The following is a 20,307-nucleotide window of genomic DNA, read 5'->3' as shown; positions in this document are numbered from 1 at the left end:
GTATTACTCTGTTTATTATTTTACACTATTCTTAGTGGTGTTTAAAAAAATGTAAAGGGGTTGTCCATTTACCATATAACATTGATTCAATAGCACTGTTAGTGCAAACCAATATTTGCTATACAATATGCTATTGGGGTCCAAATTCTTATTTTGTTAGAGGTAAGCTGAGCTCAGGAGACTAACATTAAATCACACAGCATGGGATGTGATCCAAAGTAATCTGCTTATTTGAGTGACAAGCCAACCTTTGAGAGGGTCACATGTTCAATTACAATAATTCAAATCTATTATAATTCATTGTTACCATTGGTCAAAAAACATAAACAAAATATACAAGATAAAGGATTTAACATCTAAAATGCCAACCAAACACATGCAGGCACAGAGTTGACCATACATGATGAACTTCTTGGAACAATGAATCTAAACAATAAGTTGTTTAGAGAGAATGTTTAGGAACATATGGGAATGCTAGGAACATGTCAGTTTGACCTGCCGGCCAGTCAAAAGGCCACATAGCTATCTTTCTGGAACAAAAGGCTTAGTGATTCACTCAAGACTTATTAAATGATGATTTAACCCCTTCAAGCTCCATGACGTACGGATGCGTTATGGAGCAGCGGGGTATGTATGAAGAGAGGTTGCGTGGCAACCTCTCTTCATACAGTGCGGGCATCAGCTGTTTATAACAGCTGACACCCGCGGTGTCAGCTGCATTTAAACTGCGGTGAGATCGGGGAAGCTGTGCAGGTGTCATGGCAGCCGGGGGCCTAATGAAAGGCCCCAGGGCTGCCTTACCAGACTGCCTATCAAGTCATCCCCATGGGATGGCTTGATAGACTGCCTGTTAAATTGCAGTATGACGTAATGCTATAGCATTACGTCATACTGCAGGAGCGATCAAAGCATCGCATGTTAAAGTCCCCCAGGGGGACTTCAAAGTAAAGTAGAAAAAAAGATTAATAAAGTTTTTTTAATTGTGAAAAAAAAAAGTTATAAAAGTTTAAATCACCCCCTTTTGCCATATCTATTATTAAAAAATCTAAATTATAAAACAAAAATATGTATTTGGTATCGCTGCATCTGTAAAAGTCCGATCTATCAAAGTAGCACATTATTTTTCCTGCACGGTGAACATCGTCCGAAAAAAAAAATAAAGAACGCCAGAAATGCACTTTTTTAGTTACCCTGTCTCCCAGAAAAAACGCAATAAAAAGCGATCAAAAAGTCGTATGTACTCCAAATTGATACTATCGGAAACTACAGGACATCCCGCAAAAAATGAGCCTTTGCTCAACTACGTCGACAGAAAAATAAAAAAGTTATTGCGCGCAAAAAATTACCACAGAAAATAATTTAAAAAAATTAAATGTCTTTGAAAAAAAAAAAAGAGTAGTATAGTAAGAAAAAACCCATACAAGTTTGGTATCGTAGTAATCGTACCGACCCATATCATAAAGTTATCATGTCGCTTTTGTTGCCGTTTGTGCGCCGTAGAAACAAGACGCACTAAAAGATGGCGAAATGCTGTTTTTTTTCCATTTTACTCCACTTAGAATTTTTTTAAAGTTTTTCAGTACATTATATGGTACTTTAAATAGCACCATTGAAAAATACAACTCGTCCCACAAAAAACAAGCCCTCATATAGCGACGTCGATGGATAAATAAAGGAGTTACGATTTTTTTGAAGGGGGGAGGAAAAAACGAAAATGGAAAAAGAAAAAGGGGCCGCGTCATTAAGGGGTTAATATCCATAAATCTTCCAGAAAGAGGGCAAATAAATACAGTGAAAAAAGACACAAAAGATGGCTATAGGCTTACAAAATGGCTACGCATAAGTTAGAAGTGGAGTCATATCCATTTCACTAACAGTTCCCCCTTTTGCGACCAATTCATCATGCTACCCAGCTCCTCCCCCATACCGTCAATGACATGACCTCTTTTCTCATTCCAAAAACTTGAGCTAATCACTAGGAAATGTGTTGCCTTACCTAAACAGGAAGATGGAGGTTTTTTAGGAACCATTCATAATCCTCTGATTACACCCATGTAGGGTGGTCCCAGCTCATCTCTAAGGCCTCTATTCTAACCCTGGATCTGAGAGTAGATGATTCTTGTCTGCCGCATGCTGGGGTAAATGATGAAGCATGATGAAACCATTTAATCTGAACAGTAACGCTTTCAGCCATATGCTATGCAAGGAATTACATCACAGCCCCATTCACCAGCACAGTAGATTGTTGGGATTACCTGTGTGCAGGGAATAAACCCAAGAATCCTCCATCCCTTTATTCACTTCACTGGCAGTGGTCCGCAATCAGAACAGTTATGAAAAGAAAAAAAAAAACAATTTCTTTATGCTTGTAACTTCTAAACCAAAACTTGTGGTGCAAAATTTATGGCGCATCGGCGCCGTCTTACTGCACAAAGAAGATGGCCACACTTCAGGACGGACGTCTCTCGGCACCGCCGGAAGAAAGAGCACATGACCGGCAATGGAGCCGGTCACATGTTCTTTCTTCCAGCGCTGCGGAGATTCATCAGCATCTGCAGTGCGGCCGTCTTTTAGTGCAGGAACTGCCGGTGTGCCCGTGTGACTAAGCCCTAAGGCAGCAGTATGCAGTCCTAAGCTTTCGCTCACGACCTGACGGTTGCAGTTTAATTCCTGCATGGTTCAGTTAGCCAGCCCAACGTTGACTCAGCTTTCCATTCTACCGAGGTTGGTAAAATGAGTACCCAGCTTGCTGGATGGTAATAAAACAAATTAATAATAAGTTGGCGCTATACAAGTAATCATCCCTTATCAACTAAACCTTTATCTTTTGTAGAAAAGTTGTAAAATGTAAGAAAGAAGGAGAGGTAGAGGGGAAAGGAAAAGGATATCACTTCAGGAGAACCTGTCTCTTTACTCAGTGCTACTACTTTCTCTATCGCCCATTGTAGGGAGTCTTAACTAGAGATGAGCGAGCCCCAAATGCTCGGGTGCTCGTTGCTCAAGTCAAACTTTTCGTAATACTCGAGAGCTCGTTTCGAGTAACAAACCCCATTAAAGTCAATGGGCGACTCGAGCATTTGTTGTATCGGACCGATGCTCCACATAGCTGATGGCTTGTCAAACACCAGAAAACATCAGAAAGTAATGGAAACACCACAGAAACGGATAGGGAAGGGCAGGGGCAGCATGCATGGCTGCATCTGAGGCTCCCAGGTCCCACTATTAAGTCAAAATGGGGGCAAGAGTATGGCGTCACCCCCCTAACAATTTACTTCAGACAAATCCTCATTAGCAAGGCACACCTTAGCTAAGCACCACACTACCTGCAACCAAGGACAATCACTGCCTGCGGGTGACATCGCTGCCTCTTCTCCTGGGTTACATGCTGGCCTTGCTGTCCAACCCCCCGCACGATCTTGCGTCCACAGCGCACACAAAAGTTTCCCTGCACAGCGTTCAGCTGCCCTCATGCCACATGCTTGCTTCGCCACACCACCCTCATGTCTATTTATAAGCGCAAACTGGATAAGGAGGAACCGGAGGCACACACTACAAAGGGTTGGCAGGGCCAGGCAGCGACCCTCTTTTGAAAGTGCAGATGTGGGCATAAAGGGGACTCAGGTGCATGCACTTCTACACATCTCCAGCAATACTCTGTGTGGGAAGCACGTGAGCGGGCCTAGGGTCAGGCTCGGTCCCAGCCTCCACCTTGTGTGACCCAAGGTGCCATGAGTTACATAGCAATGGGAAATTCATGTCTCCCCACACAATTCTTTCTGTGTAGGTGTTAGATAACTCAACACCGCAATGGAAAGTCTTTGAGTTCCTTGGGCTTGCCTATGCTGTCGGTGCACAGATGGTATTACACAAGAAGAAATCAGAGTGCCCAAACATGGCAGACTTTCACCCCGCCAAGGACTTCGGACCACATTTCTACCCTAGTCAGTGTATTTGTGCCAGACAGGTAAAGCAATGCAATGGGAAGTCTTTGTGCACTCACAGCATAGGCGAGCCCAAAGAACTCAAGCATGGTATTACACATGAGGAAATCAGAGTGCCCAAACATGGCAGAGTTTCACCCTGTGAAGGGCCTTGGCCTACTTTTCTGCCCTAGTCAGTCAGTGTATTTGTGTCAGACAGGTAAAACACTGCACTTTGTGCACTCACAGCATAGGCTAGCCAAAAGAACCCAAGGAAAGTATTAAACATGAAGCAATTACAGTGCCAAACATGGTAGACTTTCACTCCGCCGAGGACCTCGGCCTCTGCCCACACCCTCAGCAATCGTAGCCATAAAGCAGACTCCGATGCTAGTACAGCTGTGAACGTCTCATTTAATTAGTTGCGGTTGCTTTCACCGCTCCAAATACTGGATGAAGCAGGAAGAAGTTCCACGGGCCAAACCTGGCGCATTTGCATTTCCCCCAGGACTTCGGCCTCTGCCCACACCCTCAGCAATCGTGGGCAAAAAGCGGACTCCGATGCTAGTACAGCTGTGAACGTCTTATTTAACTAGTTGCGGTTGCTTTCATCACTTCAAAGACTGGATGTACCAGGAAGAAGTTCCACGGGCCAAACCTGGCGCAGTTGCATTTCCCCCAGGACTTCGGCCTCTGCCCACACCCTCAGCAATCGTGGGCATAAAGCGGACTCTGATGCTAGTACAGCTGTGAACGTCTCATTAATGCAATAACGCTCCTCTTGTTTGGCCCAAACCAGTGTCTCAGATAACTGTGTTAACACGAGAGAAAATACATGTTGCCCAGTGCTGATCCCCTGACCCCAAGCAGGAGGATGAGGTGGCATAACAAGGCCAAATAACCGTTACTGAGGTAGGACCCGCAATAGTCTGCGTGGGAAGTATGTGAGCGGGCCCAGGGTCAGGCACAGTCCCAGCCTCCACCTTGCGTGACCCAAGGTGCCCTGAGTTACAATCCATGTGTCCCCACACAATTCGTTCTATGTAGGTGTCAGATAGACCAACACTGCAAGGGGAAGTCTTTGAGTTCCTTGGGCTCGCCTATGCTGTCAGTGCACAAAGATGGTATTACACAGGAATAAATCAGAGTGCCCAAACATGGGAGAGTTTCACCCCGCCAAGGACCTCTGCTTCGGCCCACATTTCTGCCTTAGTCAGTCAGTGTATTTGTGCCAGATAGGTAAAACACCGCAATGGGAAGTCTTTGTGCACCCATAGTATAGGCAGACCCCTGTAAGATTTCTGTAGCAGAAGTATAGGCAGACCCCTGTAACATTCCTGTAGTAAAAGTATAGGCGGCCCCCAGTAACATTTCTGTAGCAAAGGTATAGATGGACCCCCGTAACATTTCTGTAGCAAAAGTATAGGCAGATCCCTGTAACATTTTTGTAGCAGAAGTATAGGCAGACCCCAGTAACATTTCTGTAGCAGAGGTATAGGCAGACCCCAGTAACATTTCTGTAGCAGAAGTATAGGCAGACCCCTGTAACATCCCTGTAGTAAAAGTATAGGCGGACACCAGTAACAGTTCTGTAGCAAAGGTATAGGCAGACCCCAGTAACATTTCTGTAGCAAAGGTATAGGAGGACCCCAGTAACATTCCTGTAGTAAAAGTATAGGCGGACCCCAGTAAGATTTCTGTAGCAGATGTATAGGCAGACCCCTGTAACATTTCTATAGCAGAAGTATAGGCAGACCCCTGTAACATTCCTGTAGTAAAAGTATAGGCGGACGCCAGTAACATTTCTGTAGCAGAAGTATAGGCGGACCCCAGTAACATTTCTGTAGCAGAAGTATAGGCGGACCCCAGTAACATTTCTGTAGCAGAAGTATAGGCGGACCCCAGTAACATTTCTGTAGCAGAAATATAGGCGGACCCCAGTAACATTTCTGTAGCAGAAGTATAGGCAGACCCCTGTAACATTCCTGTAGCAAGAGTATAGGCAGACCCCAGTAACATTTCTGTAGCAAAGGTATAGGCAGACCCCAGTAACATTTCTGTAGCAAAGGTACAGGCGGACCCCAGTAACATTTCTGTAGCAAAGGTATAGGCGGACCCCAGTAACATTTCTCTAGCAAAGGTATAGGCAGACCCCAGAAACATTTCTGTAGCAGACGTATAGGCAGACCTTAGTAACATTACTCTAGCAGAAGTATAGGCAGACCCTTGTAACATTCCTGTAGCAAAGGTATAGGCAGACCCCAGTAACATCTCTGTAGTAGAAGTATAGGCATATCCCTGTAACATTTCTGTAGCAGAAGTATAGGCAGACCCCTGTAACATTTCTGTAGCAAGAGTTAAGGCGAATCCCTGAAACATTGGTGTACCATGATTGTAGGCGAAGACCAGAAAAATTAGTTAGATAACAGTATAGGCGAGGGCCAGAAAAATTGGTGTACCAAGAGCACAAGTGTACCCCTGAAAAATTGCTCAACTGCGAGGGCACGTGAAACCCATAAAACATTTTTTAAAGATACAGCTCACTGTTGCTTAATTTGTAGCAGAGCCCGGAGGCAGCCCTGTGAAAAAAAATGGTTTCTGTTAAAGTATCAATACTTTTGAAACTGAAAAATTGTAAAAAAAATTATAAGCAGAGCCTTTTGGGCCGCAGAAAAATCGGCAGTTCAACGTGATGACATGCTGTTTAAGGAGGAGGAGTAGGAGGAGTAATAATATCTGAGAGTGATTGACAATGCTAATTCCCCCTTTTTTTCCGGTGATAGAAAATGCTTTTTTCTCCGGTTGCCGCGAAAAGAACCATTAGGTTCCGCTGCTCTCCATCGGTGGAGAAGAGAAGTCTGGGGAAATCCAGCCTTTGTTCATTTTTATGAGTGTAAACATGTTGGCACTGGCAGTTGACAGGCGGGTACGCTTATCCATGATGATTCCTCCAGCTGCACTAAACACCCTCTCTGACAAGACGCTAGCGGCAGGGCAGGCCAGCACCTCCAGGGCGTACAGCGCAAGTTTGTGCCACGTGTCCAGCTTTGACACCCAATAGTTGTATGAAGCAGAGGCATCACGGAGGACGGTGGAATGATCAGCTACGTACTCCCTCACCATCTTTTTACAGTGCTCCCTCCGACTCAGCCTTGACTGGGGAGTGGTGACACAGTCTCGCTGGGGAGCCAGAAAGCTGGCAAAGGCCTTGAAGAGTGTTTCCCTGCCTGCGTTGGACATGCTGTCTGATCCCCGCTCCTCCACTGCTGCTTGGCCCTCAGAACTGCATCTTCTGCCACTAGCACCGTCAGATGGGAAGTTTAGCATAATTTTTTCAACCAGGGCCCTGTGGTATTGCATCACTCTCGTACCCCTTTCCTCTTTGGGAATGAGAGTGGAAAAGTTCTCCTTATACCGTGGGTTGAGAAGGATGTACACCCAGTAATCCGTGTTGGCCAGAATACGTCTAACACGAGGGTCATGGGAAAGGCAGCCTAACATGAAATCAGCCATATGTGCCAGGGTCCTAGTAAGCAACACATCGCAGTCCTCACTAGGAAGATGACTTTCAGGATCCTCCTCCTCCTCTTCAGCCCACACACGCTTAACAGATGAGAGGCAAGCAGCATGTGTACCCTCTGCAGTGTGGCCAGCTGTCTCTTCTCCCTCCTCTTCCTCCTTCTCCTCCTCCTCCATCCCCTCCTCCAAAACACGCTGAGATATAGACATGAGCGTGGTCTGGCTATCAAGGGTTTCACAGTTGCAGGATGAACACCTTGATAAAAAATAGATATGTCACAGTATGGTTCAGTTAAGTCTCTAAAACATAGCTTTTATTGAAAAACTAAATAAAAAGGAGTTTGTAACACAAAGTCCTAAACTCTAGACACAAATACACAAATAAATAAAAAACTGCACCCCTATGTCAAATGAGGGGAAAGCAGTATATACGTTGCCTAGGAACCGATATTTTCTCCCAACGGAATTAAAGTTTCTATTTTTGTTCTCCGTGGTATATATCCTAGAGCTAGTTAGATAGATGGGGGACTTGTATCCGCTTTTTAGAGCACTAGTAGCGTGAATATTCTCTCACCTACGGCATTTTTTGACAGTCTATGCATCTTTCTCTATATGGGAGGAATAACGCACGTGCTCTAAAAAGCGGATACAAGTCCCCCATCTATTGAATATCTATAGCTGTCTATACAAGCTGGAACACCATTCTTAACGAGCCTATCTAACTAGCTCTAGGATATATACCACGGAGAACAAAAATAGAAACTTTAATTCCGTTGGGAGAAAATATCGGTTCCTAGCAACGTATATACTGCTTTCCCCTCATTTGACATAGGGGTGCAGTTTTTTATTTATTTGTGTATTTGTGTCTAGAGTTTAGGACTTTGTGTTACAAACTCCTTTTTATTTAGTTTTTCAATAAAACCTATGTTTTAGAGACTTAACTGGTCTGGCTATCAAGCAACATACTGTCATCCCCAATCTCCTGTTCCAACCGCAAAGCATCGGCCTTTATGCTTTGCAGAGAACTTCTCAGCAGGCAAAGCAGCGGGATGGTAAAGCTAATGATTGCCGCATCACCGCTCACCATCTGGGTAGACTCCTCAAAGTTTCCGAGGACCTGGCAGATGTCTGCCATCCATGCCCACTCCTCAGTAAAGAATTGCGGAGGCTGACTACCACTCCGCCGCCCATGTTGCAGCTGGTATTCCACTATTGCTCTACTCTGCTTGTACAGCCTGGCGAACATGTGCAGCGTAGATTTCCACCATGTGGGTACGTTGCACAGCAGTCGGTGTTCTGGCAGCTGAAACCAACGTTGCAGGTTCCTCAGGGTGGCAGCGTCCGTGGTGGACCTGCGGAAATGTGCGCAGACGCGGCGCACCTTGCCGAGCAGGTCTGACAAGTGGGGGTAGTTTTCAGAAACCGCTGAACCACCAGATTGAAGACATGGGCCAGGCATGGCACGTGTGGGAGGCTGCCGAGCTGCAGAGCCACCATCAGGTTACGGCCGTTGTCACATACGACCATGCCAGGTTGGAGGCTCAGCGGCGAAAGCTAGAGGTCGGTCTGCTCTGTCAGACCCTGCAACAGCTCGGGACCGTGTGCCCCTTGTCACCTAAGCTGATTAGTTTCAGCACGGCTTGCTGACGCTTGCCCACTGTAGTGCTGCCGCGCCACGCGCTACCGACTGCTGTCAACGTGCTCACACTTCTTAATTGAGAGGTAGAGGTGGTGGAGGAGGAGGGTTTGGAGGAGGTGGCATAAAATGCCGCAGATACCAGCACGGTGGTAGGACCCACTATTCTGGGTGTGGGTAGGACATGAGCGGTCCCAGGCTCTGACTCGGTCCCAGCCTCCACCAAATTCACCCAATGTGCTGTCAGGGAGATATAGTGGCCCTGCACACCAGTACTTGTCCACGTGTCCATGGTTAAGTTGACCTTCCCAGTAACCACGTTGGTGAGGGCACGATTTATGTTGCGGGAGATGTGCTGGTGTAGGGCTGGGACGGCACACCGAGAAAAATAGTGGCGACTGGGGACCGAGTAGCGCGTGACCGCCGCCATCATCATGTTTTTGAAAGCCTTCATTTCCACAAGCCTGTACGGCAGCATCTCAAGACTGATTAATTTGGCAATGTGCACGTTTAAAACTTGTGTGTGCGAGTGGGTGGCGTCGTATTTGCGCTTTCGCTCCAACGCTTGTGTTAGCGACAGCTGAACGCTGCGCTGAGAGACATTGGTGGATGGAGTGGAGAACGGTGAAGGTGAGGGTGTGGGTGCAGGCCGGGAGGTACTCGTGCCTGTGTCCTGAGAGGGGGGTTGGATCGGAGTGGCAGGTTGGGGCACAGGGGAAGAGGCAGTGGTGTGACCCGGAGGCGGTGATGCATTTTCCTGCTTCCACGACAAGACCTGCTCACACTGCTCTGTTTGCAATAAAGGTCTACCACGTGGACCCATAAATTGTGATATGAAGCTGGGGACCCCAGAAACTTGCCTCTCTCCTAATCCCGCAGCAGCCGGCTGTGATTCACCTGGACCAGGAACTCTGCCTGTGCCCACACCCTCACTTGGACCTCCACGTCCTCGCCCATGTCCACGTCCATGTCCTCGACCCCTATCCCTACCCCTCAGCTTGGTGGATTACGAATAGAGCAGACACAGAGCGGTGTAAATAATTATGGAATTATTTGCATACACTTTCACGCTGAGAGCGGTATTGTAACGCTAACTCCAGACAGAAACAAAGAATACGGAAGGCTGCAAACAGGCCTAGCTGTGCAATAGTGATGCACTAAAACTCCCACCAGACACCCAGTAAAATGCAGACGGTCAGAGGTAGCCCAACTAATGAGTTTTTTTTTTTTTTTTTTTAAGAATACAGGCTATATAGTGTGCATATCACTTTCCCTCTATAAGTGGCTGTGTTGGCCGTACACTGAGCGTCAAATTCACTGCAGACACAGACCGGTTTAAGTAATTATGGAATTATTTGCCTACACTTTCACGCTGAGAGCGGTATTGTAATGCAAACTCCAGGCAGAAAAAAATTGTGAGGAAGACCGCAAACAGGCCTAGCTGTGCAGTAGTGATGCACTACAACTCCCACCAGACACGCTGTAAAATACAGACGGTCAGAGGTAGCCCAACGAAGTAGCTTTTTTTTAAAAAAAAAGAAATACAGGCTATATAGTGTGTATATGACTTTCCCTTTATTCGTGGCTGTGGCCGTACGCTGTGCGTTAAGTTCACTGCAGACACAGACCGGTGTAAATAATTATGGAATTATTGGCGTACAGTTTGACGCTGAGAGCGGTATTGTAACGCAAACTGCAGGCAGAAAAAAATTATAGGGCAGACTGCAAACAGGCCCAGCTGTATAATAGTGAAGCACTACAACTCCCACCAGACACCCTGTAAAATGCAGACGGTCAGAGATAGCCCTAAGAAGGACCGTTGGGGTTCTTGTAGACAGGATCCTACACTACCACTGTCCCTATCTCAGCAGCACTTTCCCTATACTCTGTATTACAGACTGCAGACTTAGAACGCTATAGCTGTAATAGCCTGCACAGCCTGAGATAAAAAAAAAATATTGTGCAAAATTGCTCCCAGCCAGCCACACAGTTATGCACACGGTCAGATGTGGCCCTAAGAAGGACCATTGGGGTTTTTGTAGACAGGATTCTACACTAACACTTTCCCTATAGCAGCAGCAGCACTTTCCCTATACTCTCCCAGTGTATGTCTGAGGCGAGCCGCGGGCGGGACCGCTTTAAGTACTTGGCGGTCACTTGATCTCGCCAGCCACTCACTGCAGGGGGGTGGGATAGGGCTGGCACGTCACAGGAAGAAGTGGTAATGCCTTCCTTGCACGTCTATTGGCTAGAAAATGGTGCTAAACATTCAGGGAAGGAAATGGAATTGACTCGAGTACCGCGTGGTATTCGTCTCGAGTAACGAGCATCTCGAACACCCTAATGCTCGAACGAGCATCAAGCTCGCATGAGTGTGCTCGCTCATCTCTAGTAGGTATCTAAAGAGGTAGAGAATATGATGTAGCAGAGTCATCCTTATAGAATTGATCCGTCATATTCAGGATAGATTATGTTGTTCCCACTTCTTCATATCACATTTAAGGGTGGAAATATAAAGGTGGATAATATATGTGTTTGGAATCCAAAGTTGAGCTCTACTAATTTCTGCATGTGCAGTGAGATGTGGAGACACAGGGCTTCTGTTTTGTCCATGTTAACTACCAAGCCCAAGGTATTTGCAAAGGAGTCTAGAAGCTACATTAGATTTGGAAAGGGCGGTAAGAGGTCTGGACAAAGTGAGGAGCATATCATCTGCGAACAGGTTGGCCTTATATTCACCGGATCCACAACTAATGCCTGAGATGTATGGGTTGTTTCTAATGAGATTAGCTGGGAATTCCATTGCCAGTGCAAATAGGGCCGGTGACAATGGGCAGCCCTGTCTTGTTCCCCTTCATATGGGTACAGGTTTTGGTGTGGATGTAGGGAGTTTTAGTTCGGCAGAGCAGTTAAAGTAAATAGTGTGTAATGCTGTCACAAAGGCTTCCTTCAATCCTGCCCTCTCTAGGACTGCTAAGAGGTAATCCAATGAAAGGCTATCGAAGGCTTTCTCTATATCCAAAGCTAGAATCAATTTTGGTGGTTTTTGCGTTTGTGCTATGTGGATAAGGTTCAAAACGTTTCTCACATTATCTGGGGCCTGTCTCAAGGGAATAAATCCTACTTTATCTTTGTGTATGAGAACAGGAAGAACCTGATTAATGTAGTTAGCTAGAATGCTGGTCAAGAGTTTGTAGTCTAAATTTAATAACGATATAGGCCAATAGTTTTTTTGGGAGGTGTGGACTTCATTTGGTTTAGGGATAATTGCTATATGGGTGTTTAGGAATTCTTCTGGCAGTACCTTACCTGCCATTATTTCATTATAGCACTGTGTCAATGGGCTGGATAGGGAATTGATAGTTTTTTTAGTAGATAACTGTAAAGCCGTCTGGGCCGGGGAGATAACCCGGCTTAAGGTTTTTAATGGACTCCTCTTCTTCCTCCACTGAGATAGAGTGATATAACTGGGAGACATGATTACTATTAAGCACTGCAATGGAAATTTTTTTTGGAATTCATGGGGGGCAGATGGCTTTTACTGGGGTTTATATTTGTAAAGATTGGTATAAAACTCGTAAAGAGTTAGCACTATTTTATCTGGGTTTGCAGTACAGGTACCATTGTTCGATCTAATGGAGTGCATTGTGTTGATTCTCTCTCTCACTTTGAGTTTGGCCACTAGGAATTTTTCTGGTTTGTTAGTCATTTTAAAATATTGGCACTGGATCCACTGTAGGGCTCTTTCAGATCTGGAGGAGAGTATAGGATTTAGTTGAGTCTTCGAGTCCCTAATATCTTTAGTTATTGCAATATTAGGCCTCTGTTGATTTGCTATTTCTTTGTTATATAAATTCTTTATTTATACATTTTGGGGTGGATACAGAAAGAAAAAAGGGAAATTTGCTGATCCGGATCGACACCCGGGAAGCATGTGGGAAAGGAAGACAATAAACAGTTTCTCTGCGAACATGCAGAGCATTATTATAATAAATTAACAGTGGACAATTCTGTTTAATTATCCAAATGGCATGCAATATTTAAATTGTAATAGAAAGTATAATAGAAAGTATATCTATGCTGTAGGTAGTCAGGTAGGAAAAATCCTCCCCCCTTCCTCTTCCCCTCCCTCTTCTCCTTACAAGCAAGAGAGCGGTTCATCATTAGGAAGAAAACAAAGGTTTGGTACCGTGTTAGCCAGTAGAGAAAAATGTTTCAGATCCAATCCATTTAAGCCTGAAGAAGAACCCTGCGTTGGTTCGGAAGCTTGCTGTAACATCATGTATTTTTGTTAGCCATTAAAAGGTATCATATCTACAAGATTACGTGGTTTCTCTTGCTGGGAACCATCACATCATTAGGAAGCTTATGCGTTGCTGTTAAACAAAAGATTCTGGCTGTTATTGTAGCATAGCCATTTACTCCAAGTCTCCAGATATCTATCCAGATTCTCTTCTTGGAGGCATCTAGTTTTTTCATAGTTGCTCATCGTATTCAGCTCATTGTACCACTATTGAATGACAGGAGGATCTGTATCTTTCCAATGTCTGTGAATTAACACTTTGGCGGCGTTTATGAGGAATGGAAGCAAGTTTATCTTAAAAGTAGTAGTTTTAGGGTGATAGAAAACTTGATTCCTAAAATAGAAAGTTTGCAAGTCATACCAAAAGGGCAGGAGAACCATATATGTATGTTATACATAGAACATATATGTTCCTTGTGTGTTGAGACACCGTCAGCAGAGTGAAGAATAGTTTAAATCTATTTTGTTGAGAAGTTGTACCATCTTGATATGATCTTGTAGTTTAGTTCCTGAAAGCGTGTGAATATTAAGCTTGAGTATGAGTTTTGTAAGATTTGTTTCACTTCCTCTGAAAGAGAATGATGCGTCTACATCTCTCTTCCAACTTGGTATATAGGAGGGTGTTTCTTTGTTATACAGAAGGTTTTGGTAAATCTTCCTCTTGCGATAACCCTTTCACATTAATTTATGATAAAGTAAGATATGGTTAATATTTAGTATATCTGCTTGGTATAGGGAGATTGAATCCTTAATAATATGAAAATCTTTGTCGCTAAAATAAGGAAAATCTAGTTTATTTTTAAGCATATTTTGGGAAAAAATATATTTATTTCAAATAACTCCAGAGAGCAAGTCAGGGGGATATTGGGGATGCTTGATGGCATATTTTTAATAAGTTTAAATTTGTCAGGTATTAGGTTTAAAAAGGGTGCATATCCACTAATATTTGGAACTAAACTTAGTTTTTTGTTGAGTTTCTGCCATATTTTAAGTGACAGGGCTGTTATTAGATTTGCGGTCTCTTTAAGGTTGGGTTTATTGTAAGGGGTTGTCCAGGCCAGATGTTGAAGTTTAGTCATTAAAGACTGTAGTTCTAGATCAACCTATAATTTGTATTTAGGAGCATGAGTTAGGTCAATTACTCAGTTGAGATGAACCAATACCACCAAGTTTCCTATGTTTGATTAGAATTGTATATTTTACTCTGGGGCCTTTGTCTTGCCAAATAAATTTAATGATCAAGCTCTTTAATTTGTTGAAAAAATTTGCAGGATATCTATAGGTACAGGTAGTACTTGTAGGAGGTAGAGGATTTACGATAGGATTACCATTTTATTTAAGTTTTTTCTGCCGAACCATGAAATTTGCAAAGATTTCCATATGTTTAAGTCTCTTTCTAATTTTCCTAGAATTGGACTGAAATTCACGTCGTATAAGTTAAATATATTGCGGGATATTTTTGTCCCATGATATGTAATGTAAACGTGAGTGTTTTTAAAGGGAGATGATTTGGTTAATGATGACCAGGTTGTCTTGTCTATGTTTATATTGATAAGTTCAGATTTAGTAAAATTTCGATTGAAGTTGGAGATTGGGCTAAAACTTTCATAATTCTTCTAATAAGGTTTTGAGAGATTTGTGGAGATTAGTGGGAATAAGGAGCATATCATCTGCAAAGGATGCTGTTTTATGTTCTCTCTGTCCACATATTAAGCCCCTCATGAGTTTATTTTGCCTAATTGAGAGGATGAATGGTAGTGGCGAGAGAGGGCATCCTTGTCTTGTGCCATTGTTTATATTAAATGAGGGAGAGAGTTTTCCATTGATTTTGATTTTCGCTGAGGGTTCCTTGTATAAGGCCATAATCTTATCGATAAAGATATCCGGGAAATTACAGTTTTTTTAAGGTCATTTTGAGAAAAAGCCAGTTTACCCTGTCAAATGCTTTTTCTGCATCGGTTGTGTGCAGGGCCAGTGGGGTTTTTGTATGCTTAGTGTAATGAATTATGTCAAGTATTCTGATTGTGTTGTCTTTGGCTACTCTATGGGGTATAAAACCTACTTGTTCTGCATTAATTAGGTTAGGTAATAGAGTCTTGATTGTATTAGCAAGGATTTTCGCATAGAGTTTAATATCATTATTGATTAATGAAACAGGTCTGTAGCTACTGCAGAGGGTGCATAGGGATGAGTCTTTTTTCTTCTTTAGGAATAAGAGATATATGGGCAGTTAGTGATTCCTTTAAAAAAGTGATTGGTATTGCTAATCTGATTGAAGTAGGCGGGTAGTTGTGGGAATAGGACATCTTTATATGTTTTATAATATGCAGAGCTAAATCCATCTGGGCCTGGGCTCTTACCCTTTGGGAGAGAATTAATGGCATCTTCAATTTCAGTTAAACTGATGGATTGGCTAGAGATAATTTTTGGGGTGGGTTCTGAGAGCTGTGGGAGAGAAATGGAGTCTAAACTTTTTTGGAATGGGACAGATTTATTGGATTTGGTGTTGCTTTGCTTAAAATTGTATAGATCTAAGTAGTAAGAGCTGAATATCTTTGCTATATCCTCTGTTTTGTAATGTAAGCAATAGAGATGAGCGAACCTACTCGTTTCGAGTAATTACTCGATTGAGCACCGCAATTTTCGAGTATTTCAGTACTCGGGTAAAAAGATTCGGGGGCGCCTGGGGGTGGGGGGAGGCGCGACGGAGCGGGGGGTAGCAGCGGGGAACAGGGGGGAGCCCTCTCTCCCTCTCCCCGCTGCAACCCCCCACTCACCCACGGCGCCCCCCGAATCTTTTGCCCGAGTACGGAAGTACTCGAAAATCATGGTGCTCGGGCGAAAAAGGAGCGTGGCCGAGTAGGTTCGCTCATCTCTAGTAAGCATTCGTTTTTATCTTAGATTTTAGTGATAAAAGTTTTAAAGTTTTGTTTTTTGATTAAGGCAGTGAGACCTTTCCCACATTTGTCCGAGAATGTGTAATGCTTAAATCTTGTATAAGAAAGGTATTTTTCCATTCTTAGATTAAGGAGTTGTCTTTGCCGAGTACAAAGATTAGAGATGAGCGAGCACCAAAATGCTCGGGTGCTCGTTACTCGGGACGAAAATTTTGCGATGCTCGAGGGTTCGTTTCGAGTAACGAACCCCATTGAAGTCAATGGGCGACTCGAGCATTTTTGTATTTCGCCAATGCTCGCTAAGGTTTCCATTTGTGAAAATCTGGGCAATTCAAGAAAGTGATGGGAACGACACAGCAACGGATAGGGCAGGCGAGGGGCTACATGTTGGGCTGCATCTCAAGTTCCAAGGTCCCACTATTAAGCCACAATAGCGGCAAGAGTGCCCCCCCCCCCTCCCAACAATTTTTACTTCTGAAAAGCCCTCATTAGCAATGCATACCTTAGCTAAGCACCACACTACCTCCAACAAAGCACAATCACTGCCTGCATGACACTCCGCTGCCACTTCTCCTGGGTTACATGCTGCCCAACCCCCCCTTGCACGACCCAGTGTCCACAGCGCACACCAAATTGTCCCTGCGCAGCCTTCAGCTGCCCTCATGCCACACCACCCTCATGTCTATTTATAAGTGTGTCTGCCATGAGGAGGAACCGCAGGCACACACTGCAGAGGGTTGGCACGGCTAGGCAGTGACCCTCTTTAAAAGGTGCGTGGTGATAGCCCACAATGCTGTACAGAAGCAATGAGAAATCCAATCCTGTGCCACTTCCATCAGGAGCTGCACACGTGGGCATAGCAATGGGGAACCTATGTGCCACACACTATTCATTCTGTCAAGGTGTCTGCATGCCCCAGTCAGACCGCGTTTTTTTAATAAATAGTCACAGGCAGGTACAACTCCGCAATGGGAATTCCGTGTGCACCCACAGCATGGGTGGCTCCCTGGAACCCGCCGGCTGTACATAAATGTATCCCATTGCAGTGCCCTGGACAGCAGAGCTAACGTCAGATTAAATGCAGGTGGGCTTCGGCCCACACTGCATGCCCCAGTCAAACTGGGGGTTTTTATAAGTAGATACAGGCAGGTACAACTCCCTATTGTGAAGTCCCTGTGGACCGACAGCATGGGTGGGTGCCAGGAAGCCACGGAACCGGCGGTACATAAATATCTCCCATTGCAGTGCCCAGCACAGCTGAGGTAATATCATGTTTAATGCAGGTGGGCTTCGGCCCACACTGCATGCCCCAGTCAGACTGGGGTTCTTTAGAGGTGGACACATGCAGTTACAACTCCGTGTGGACTGACAGAATGGGTGGCTCCCTGGAACGAACCAGTGGTACATAAATAAATCCCATTGCAGTGCCCAGCACAGCTGAGGTAATGTCACGTTTAATGCAGGTGGGCTTCGGCCCACACTGCATGCCCCAGTCAGACTGGGGTTCTTTAGAAGTGGACACATGCAGTTACAACTCCGTGTGGACCGACAGCATGGGTGGCTCCCTGGAACCCATCGGCGGTACATAAATATCTCCCATTGCAGTGCCAAGCACAGCTGAGGTAATGTCATGTTTAATGCAGGTGGGCTTCGGCCCACACTGCATGCCCCAGTCAGACTGGGGTTCTTTAGAAGTGGACACATGCAGTTACAACTCCGTGTGGACCGACAGCATGGGTGGCTCCCTGGAACCCACCGGCGGTACATAAATATCTCCCATTGCAGTGCCCAGCACAGCTAAGGTAATGTCATGTTTAATACAGGTGGGCTTCGGCCCACACTGCATGCCCCTGTCAGACTGGAGTTCTTTAGAAGTGGACACATGCAGTTACAACTCCGTGTGGACCGACAGCATGGGTGGCTCCCAGGAACCCACCGGCGGTACATAAATATCTCCCATTGCAGTGCCCAGCACAGCTGATGTAACGTCAGCTTTAATGCAGGTGGGCAAAAAATTAATTGGATTACACTGTAGGCGAGGGCCCAAAAAAATTGGTGTACCAACAGTACTAATGTACCTCAGAAAAATTGCCCATGCCCAACCAAGAGGGCAGGTGAAACCCATTAATCGCTTTGGTTAATGTGGCTTAATTGGTAACTAGGCCTGGAGGCAGCCCAGTTAAAATAAAAATTGGTTCAGGTGCAAGTTTCAACGCTTTAATGAGCATTGAAACGTATAAAAATTGTTTACAAAAATTATATGACTGAGCCTTGTGGGCCTAAGAAAAATTGCCCGTTCGGCGTGATTACGTCAGGTTTCAGGAGGAGGAACAGGGGGGGGAGGATGAATATAATACACAGATTGATGAAGCTAAAAGGTCCCCGTTTTTGATGGTGATAGAGAACAATGCTTCCATCCGCGGGTGCAGCCTATGTATTGCTTAGGTATCGCTGCTGTCCGCTGGTGGAGAAGAGAAGTCTGGGGAAATCCAGGCTTTGTTCATCTTGATGAGTGTAAGCCTGTCGGCACTGTCGGTTGACAGGCGGGAACGCTTATCCGTGATGATTCCCCCAGCCGCACTAAACACCCTCTCTGACAAGACGCTAGCCGCAGGACAAGCAAGCACCTCCAGGGCATACAGCGCGAGTTCAGGCCACGTGTCCAGCTTCGACACCCAGTAGTTGTAGGGGGCAGAGGCGTCATGGAGGACGGTTGTGCGATCGGCTACGTACTCCCTCACCATCCTTTTACAGTGCTCCTGCCGACTCAGCCTTGACTGGGGAGCGGTGACACAGTCTTGCTGGGGAGCCAGAAAGCTGTCAAAAGCCTTAGAGAGTGTTCCCCTGCCTGTGCTGTACATGCTGCCTGATCTCCGCGCCTCTCCTGCTACCTGGCCCTCGGAACTGCACCTTCTGCCACTAGCGCTGTCGGATGGAAATTTTACCATCAGCTTGTCCGCCAGGGTCCTGTGGTATAGCATCACTCTCGAACCCCTTTCCTCTTCGGGTATGAGAGTGGAAAGGTTCTCCTTATACCGTGGGTCGAGCAGTGTGTACACCCAGTAATCCGTAGTGGCCAGAATGCGTGTAACGTGAGGGTCACGAGAAAGGCATCCTTAGATGAAGTCAGACATGTGTGCCCGGGTACCTGTACGCAACACATGGCTGTCCTCACCAGGAAGATCAATTTCAGGATCTTCCTCCTCCTCCTCAGGCCATACACGCTGAAAGGATGACAGGCAAGCAGCATGGGTACCCTCAGCAGTGGGCCAAGCTGTCCCTTCCCCCTCCTCCTCCTCCTCAACGCGCTGAGATATAGACAGGAGGGTGCTCTGACTATCCAGCGACATACTGTCTTCCCCCGACTCTGTTTCCGAGCGCAAAGCGTCTGCCTTTATGCTTTGCAGGAATCTTCTCAAGAGGCATAGCAGAGGAATGGTGACTAATGATTGCAGCATCACAGCTCACCATCTGGTTAAACTCCTCAAAGTTTCCAAGGACCTGGCAAATGTCTGCCAACCAGGCCCACTCTTCTGTAAAGAATTGAGGAGGCAGACTCCCACTGCGCCGTCCATGTTGGAGTTGGTATTCCACTATAGCTGTACGCTGCTCATAGAGCCTGGCCAACATGTGGAGCGTAGAGTTCCACCGTGTGGGCACGTCGCACAGCAGTCGGTGCACTGGCAGATTAAACCGTTGTTGCAGGGAACGCAGAGTGGCAGCGTCCGTGTGGGACTTGCGGAAATGTGCGCAGAGGCGGCGCACCTTTCCGAGCAGGTCTGACAAGCGTGGGTAGCTTTTCAGAAAGCGCTGAACCACCAAATTAAAGATGTGGGCCAGGCATGGCACGTGCGTGAGGCTGCCGAGCTGCAGAGCCGCCACCAGGTTACGGCTGTTGTCACACACGACCATGCCCGGTTGGAGGCTCAGCGGCACAAGCCAGCGGTCGGTCTGCTCTGTCAGACCCTGCAGCAGTTCGTGGGCCGTGTGCCTCTGCTCTCCTAAGCTAAGTAGTGTCAGCACGGCCTGCTG

The 20,307-nt window shown here is 45.6% G+C and overlaps 1 protein-coding gene across 1 annotated transcript in view; it reads left to right on the top strand.

The window, feature by feature from the left end:
• The window catches only part of LOC136612696 (adhesion G protein-coupled receptor E3-like), a 114,657-nt gene that overhangs the window by 26,684 nt on the left and 67,666 nt on the right, over window positions 1–20,307 (top strand). The window lies entirely within an intron of this gene.

This window comes from Eleutherodactylus coqui, chromosome 2 (assembly GCF_035609145.1).
Source record: "Eleutherodactylus coqui strain aEleCoq1 chromosome 2, aEleCoq1.hap1, whole genome shotgun sequence".
Taxonomy (NCBI): domain Eukaryota; kingdom Metazoa; phylum Chordata; class Amphibia; order Anura; family Eleutherodactylidae; genus Eleutherodactylus; species Eleutherodactylus coqui.
This window is presented reverse-complemented; position numbering and strand designations above follow the sequence as displayed.